General features: G+C 46.0%; 1 protein-coding gene across 1 annotated transcript in view; it reads left to right on the top strand.

Annotated features, from left to right (window-relative positions):
• The window catches only part of LOC144953347 (uncharacterized), a 142,030-nt gene that overhangs the window by 99,862 nt on the left and 35,407 nt on the right, over positions 1 to 6,761 (top strand). The gene's annotated exons all lie outside the window — the stretch shown is intronic.

Raw genomic sequence — 6,761 nt, 5'->3', positions numbered from 1 at the left:
CGATGTCTGCTGCAGACATCGTTTCGGGCGTTTGTGTTGCGTCCGAAACGTCGTTATTTATTTTGTTTTATTTATACCTACGCGAGTATAGATATTCTAATACTGTCCCTCCGTTTACGGTCTTATAAATTATATAAAAAAACTAGTTTATATTCGTTTAATGTTTAATGCTATCTTTAAAGCGTTACAGTTTACATTTTTTAGAGTACAAGTGATCTCCAGTATATTTCAGAATTAGGGAAAGGCACGATGCTAAACTATTTATAACGGGGACCTTTCCCCTCTAGGAACACATGTTGATGGTGGAGACAGCCAAGACGTTGCTGGTTAAGGTCAGACTTGTGTTGCTGCTGCAGCAGTTGCTGCTGCAGCAGTTGCTGCTGCAGTTGTTGTTGTACACTATACATACATATTAGCGATTCTTATACGACCACACTGTGATTGTAATGCTTCTAATGATATTATAATACCTACTAATACACTAGTTTATAATCGTTTAATCTTTGGTGTTATCGTTAATAGTATTACAGTCTACATGTTATCCAGAACAGTTTATCCCCGACATACTTCGGGATAAGTGACTGGTACGTTGATGAACGATTAACTACGGGGACCTTTCCCCTCAAGGAACACGTGCTAATCGGGTAGACAGCCAAGATGCTGCCGGTTAAGGGTACACTTGTGTGACGGAGATCCTCCACCTGAAATTCTCTTAACATATTTTTTCTAGGAACATTATAAAATAAAGAACGGACGAACATTTGTTAAAAATACGTTTTTATTCATCTGCAATCATTTTGACGTCAAAACTGGAAGGGAATATTTATTATGTCCTATGTTCACACATTTCCAGTACAATGCAAACCATTTCCGTTCCAGGAATACCAAAGCGTTAAAGTTTCATTCCCCATGATTTTCTTATTAGTTCACCACATGTGTTCACTGTGCGTCTATGTTAAAGTCAAGGCCATATATCCAACGAACGCGTCATCAATGTACATCCTGAAAACCGGCTATCTAAAGTCAATTAATACCAATCAAAAAAAGCTATACACTTGAAAAAGAACCCGTTTAAAATGTTGAGTAAAGATGTACCTACAGACGCATTCCAACTTTAGCTCAACAGGAACACTTAACGACTACAATTGAACCCTCTCACAACCAGTGCTCATCACACCACTTCGGCAAGTAATCCGATAACATTACAAACCACCACTGTGCACGTAATTAAACTCACAAAAACTGTCAAACTAAAATGGTCAAAATTACACACAAAAGTACTCACCCCGAGCTCTCTGGTTGACTCTCGAGCCACTCCATTACATCCAGCCATCTCTCGGGATCCAACTGCATGGGATCGAAGGTGGAAACTTCTTCAGGACTCATTGCAGCACCTTGAATTTCAGCTTTTGATTTCAGTGTCCTATCATTGTGAACCTTCTGATGCCTGTTCATGGTTGATGACTGTGCAAATGTCTTCCCACACACAGGGCACAGGAATGGCTTCTCGCCCGTGTGCGTTCTCTGATGAGTTTGAAGAGTTGACGAGTGTGCAAATGCCTTCCCACACACAGAGCACAAGAATGGCTTCACGCCTGTGTGTGTTTTCTGATGGCGTTGGCAGTTTGCTGAAAGTGAAAATGCTATCCCACACACAGGGCACAGGAACGGCTTTTCGCCCGTGTGTGTTCTCTGGTGTCTCTGAAGATATGATGGCCATGAAAATGACTTCCCACACACAGAGCAATTGAATGGCTTCTTGCCTCCGTGTGCGTGGGGCTGTGGAGAGCGTCTCTGCTCCATGTGAGCGTTGTAACAGCAGCGGTGTTATCGAGTCAAAAGTACGCTATCGGCCCTAAGGATGTTTAGCGTTGAGTTTTGGATTTTGTTAACGGCTAAGAAAAGAACGACACTCGGGTCTAACCGAGACGCAAAAAAATCCCATAAATTTGACGACAAACACGATAAAGAGTTTATCTGAGAAAATAGACACTTACTTGGAGATTCACGTTATATATTGATGTCTAGAACCCTTCTGAAGATGTCGCCACGAACTCTCCCGACGGAAAGTCGACTAACTGTCGACACAGCAATTGTACTCGCCAGGCTGCGTTGTCTCGCGGTAGAAGGCCGATCAGCAGAGCGACGAGTCGAGCGTCCAACCTCATCAAGTTCCCTCTCGAAATGGCATTGAGCTCTGCTTCTGAGCCGCCTTATAACTCCCCCCCTAGGATCCAATCCTTTGTCTTTCAGGATATTTGCATTCGATTGTTAATTTTGGAAGGTACAATCCGCATGTCTATTAACATACCGAAGGGTAATGTGCCCATTGTGCTTCATAAGTGCATCGCAGTGTGTAATTGTGCGCTTATTTTGAATAAATGGAAAAACTTTGTCCTCGATTTAAAGTGAATGCAGAGAAATGAGCATGTAACTTTAGAAACGGAAGAGAACGGCCTTCTCGACGAGGGAGTGAAACCCAATAGGTAATATTCTTTTACAGCGTTACAATGGATAGGTTGTAGTTCATAGGTTATAATATTATGTTTCACTATGATAGAGCTTAACATGTGAGAGTATGCAATATCAGAGTTGATCAAATGCGACGATCAAGGGCGTCAATCGGGTGAGTTTGATCAGAGGCTTTAATCAAAGGCGTCATCCCATCAGGGAACACCACCTCCCTGCGTTTATCACAGCAACAGAAGCAACTACAACAGCAACAACAGCAGCGACAACAACAGCAGCAACATCACATTTTGAGGGCGACGCAGCTACTTCCGATTCTGCTGCCCAGCTGTTTGTAGTCGGGACCTGCTCTCGCAGGACCCCACACGTCTTTGGAAATAATTGCGATGATCATGTCTGAGCTGAGAATTAAGTCACTTAAGATTACTTTTTTTAACCATAACTTTAGGTAGGTTAGTGTCATAGGGGCTCTGTGAATACTACTCATGAATGAAATCACACTCCTGTATGACCAACATTGTACTAAATTTGGTTGATCGAGTAGAACAAGGCACGTGCCACGTCCAGACGAATTCTTATCAACAACAGTGTCCTTAAATATGATGCTAAAATAAATGTTAACACTGGATTAAACGTGCACCTCTTAACCCCTCCCTCGCATTTACGACTAATGATGTGCATTTGCACATAACATACATTCAAGCACAATAAAATGCTAATACGACCATGTCCTGGAAACCATGGCAAGGTCATCCCATGAGGACTGCCTGGATGAAAACCAGCATGGAAGGGGCCCAGTGTGGGGCCGGCTATGCTAATGGAATAGTCCCGTGTGTCTGTGTGATGTGAGGTCTCCTGGCAGCAGTCATTCTCCGCTGTAGTCCTGGCATCTGCTGCTCAGCTTCATTCCCCAGCTGTGGTCCCAGTGGCACCGTCTCTCTGTGGAACCGTGTGGTGTGTGTAGCGAGTATCACGGGGTGGGCGGGTAGTGTGGTGATAGCGGTCACGGTTGGCACCGATGCACGACCACCGCCACCACCCCTACTGGGCGGTGGACCTGCCGCCACAAAGCAGCACGCGGCGGAGGAGTGAGGCGATCGCTCTCGCCAAGCGAGCGAGGCCCCCTCGCTTCCTCTTCTTTTCGTGCATCTCCACCTGAACCTCTTCCATCTTCTCCTCCGTCTCATCCTCCTCCATCCCCTCTTCTTCATCCTCCACCACCATCTTCTCCTCTACCTCCTCCTCTTCCTGCGCCATCTCCATCTTCTCCATCTTCTTCTCCTCCGCTAGCACCATCTCTTCCTCCATCATCTCCTCCTCAACTTCCGGCACCACCATCTCCACCACCGTTTTCTCTTCCTCCTCTACCACCATTGTTGCCCCTTTGTACGTCGTCTCCATGTCCTCCACCACGACCATCTGTTCATCCTTTGTTGTCTCCTTGTCCTCCATCTCCGTATTGTCTTTCTCCTCTCCCTCCGTGTTCTCCTCCATTGTCACCATCACAATCTCGTCCTCCTTTGCCTTCTCTTCCTCCGATTTCTCCTCCTCCTCTGTCTCTACCTCATCCTCCATCATCTCCTCCTTCACCTCTTCATTCGTCTCCTTCTCCACAACCTCTGTCTTCACTTCAAAGGCCTGGACGAGTGAGGAGGAGGGCTGAGCTGGCTCAGATCTGTGAAGAGACAACACGACACCGTTCTAGATTTGAAGCTTTCGTGACTGCAATGATTCATATTCTTAGGTTTTTTCGGTAAAGTCACGTAACATTAAAAAGTAAAATAAAATAAAAAAATAAAAATAACGACATTTCTGAGGCAACACAAGCTTCCGTCTTCAGTTGGTACCGTCACAGCCACGACAGCTGTATCAAGTAAATGAGAGATTTCAGAAGCTACCACTTCGTTTATATAATGGTTGGAGAAGGTGGTGGGGCAAGGGCCGCATACTTTTATTAATATGGTAAGGTGAGGCTTAAGACTAATAATAGACTGCATATTCTTAGTCTTGACTCAACCTGTAACAGGGAGACCACCACTAGACATGGTAAAACTGTGATGGTTGTCTGTCAAACACGACACCGTTCCACCTTGCTGCTACGGCAGACATCGCCATATAATAATAATAGTTCAATTTGTAACGCGCGCAAATTTGCAGACGTAGTGGCCGCAACTCAGAGGCGCGGAGCCAAGCTCAAAGTCGCTCAAAAGCATGATTGTAGAGGTGAGTTTTTAAGTGTCTCTTGAAAGAGGCGATTGAGGTGATGCTGCGAATGTGCAGAGGGATATCGTTCCAGACTGTTGGGGCTGCCACCGGGAAGCGGCGCATAGACACGATGACCATCCTGGATCTTGGTATCGAGAGGAGGTCGTGAGTCGCGCTGTGCAGGCATCTGCCGTGTGCTGAACTGCAAGTTGTCAATAATGAAGAAAGGTACGGCGGGCAGGCGGATATGAAGGCATCGTCCGTGGGTGGAATGTGTGGCGGATTAATTCGAGCTGAATAGAAACAGCAATAACGACATGACCAGTGAGTGTGCTTAGTATTGGTGCTGTCATTCTCATGGCGCCAGGCTATCCTTGAGATAGGTGCAGTTATGTCTCACACAGACTGCTGTAGTTTCACAGTAGTGGGTGGCTTGCTGTGCAAATTTAGCTGAATAATTTGAAGTGACATTTTTTGGTTCTTTCGGTAAAGTCACGTAGGAATAAAATAAAATAAATTAAATCACAACGTTTCGATTGAAACACAAGCAATCATCATCAGGTGGGAAACCACAGCAAGAAACTGTCTTGCAATAACGACATGGCCATCGAAACGTCGTGATTTAGTTTAATTTATTTTATTTCATACCTACGTGAATTTACCGATATAACCAAAGAGTATGGATCCCTGTAGTCACGAAAACTTCAAATCTAGATTGAAACTTTCTATATGTATATTCTAATTGACCTCTTGCACATAATGTCCTAAGCATTTCAAATGGCATCGATAGAGATCCTGAACGTCCACTGTGACGGAATGGGTGTGTATCTGTGTGGTTAATGCAGCAGCAATAATAGCCAAGGCGGGAAGCAAGATCTGAACTGTAAGCGGTGAAGAATGAGTGCACAACAATTTGGTCGCTTCAACACATCCACGATTTCTAAAAAGTGTCCGACAGTGATTCGTGGTCGAGAGACCCACCTCCCTTGACGTCGAAGGCATCTCAGAGTGCATTGCATGCGATGAGCCTCTCGCATCTCTCATCTCATCGCGTTTTAAATTGGACACCCCTCTCAGTGGTAGCTGTCGCTGTGCATTTCGAGGCAACTTGGCAGCTGGCCTGGAAACAGGCGATAGACAGCGAACATCTCACGGTGGAAGGAGGGTTACATGGTGAAGATATGCCCACTTCGTTATGTGGTCTAACCCAGAAACCAGTTATGAAAAATAAATCTGTCCTCAGTATAGCGGAATGTACACGTGGGGTTTGCAGTGTCTGTGAATTTTGAGAGCACGACAGGGCTTGAGCACCTGTGCCTCACAGCAACATTGACCTGGGTTTGATTTCCACGTTTGGCCACATTCTCCGTGTGGATTATGCAGCTACCTGTTCTGGTAATGTTCTGCAGCTTTCTACCTGTTACTGAACCCACACAAGCAATGCAAATCGTTCAATTTGGATCGCAAACAGTAGCAACTTTCTTGCAAAATGCGAGCAAACTTGGCAGGATCCTCCTGAAAAAAAGTCTTAAGACCGAGTAAGGCTGATGTTGCGTGAGAAGTATGGCAATAAATAACAAAAATAAACACACAGGGGATGCACACGCAGACTGGTTTACCGTGGCTCAGCGACTCCGGAGTTTTCTTTATCTTCTTGGAAGCCCTCTTCTCCAAAGCTCGGAGCAATTGGGCCCCACACAGGATTGGAGGATGTGGCGGCGGTGGCGGTGGTGGTAGCGGTGGTGGCGATGGCAGTGGTGGTGGTGCTGCTGGTGGTATCGGTCTGGAGCCATTGTCGCTCGATCTTGGCGAGGCGCTCTTCCTCCTCTAGGCGCTTTTGCTCCACAAGACGCTTCTCCTCCATCAAGTCCTCCTCCTCCTCCTCTTGACGCTTCACCTCAACGAGGCGCTTCTCCTGCATGAGACGTTTCTCCTCGAGGAGCTTCACCTTGCGAAAGCGCCTCTCCTCAAGACGCTTCTTCTTCTTCTCGAGACGCTTCAGCTCTATGAGACGCTTCACCTCAAAGAGGCGCTTCTCCTCCATGAGGCGCTTCTCTTCCTTGACCCGCTTCACATCTATGAGGCGC

This window comes from Lampetra fluviatilis, chromosome 74 (assembly GCF_964198595.1).
Source record: "Lampetra fluviatilis chromosome 74, kcLamFluv1.1, whole genome shotgun sequence".
NCBI lineage: Eukaryota > Metazoa > Chordata > Hyperoartia > Petromyzontiformes > Petromyzontidae > Lampetra > Lampetra fluviatilis.
The sequence above is the reverse complement of the archived record's forward strand: the minus strand, read 5'-3'. Positions and strand labels throughout refer to the sequence as shown.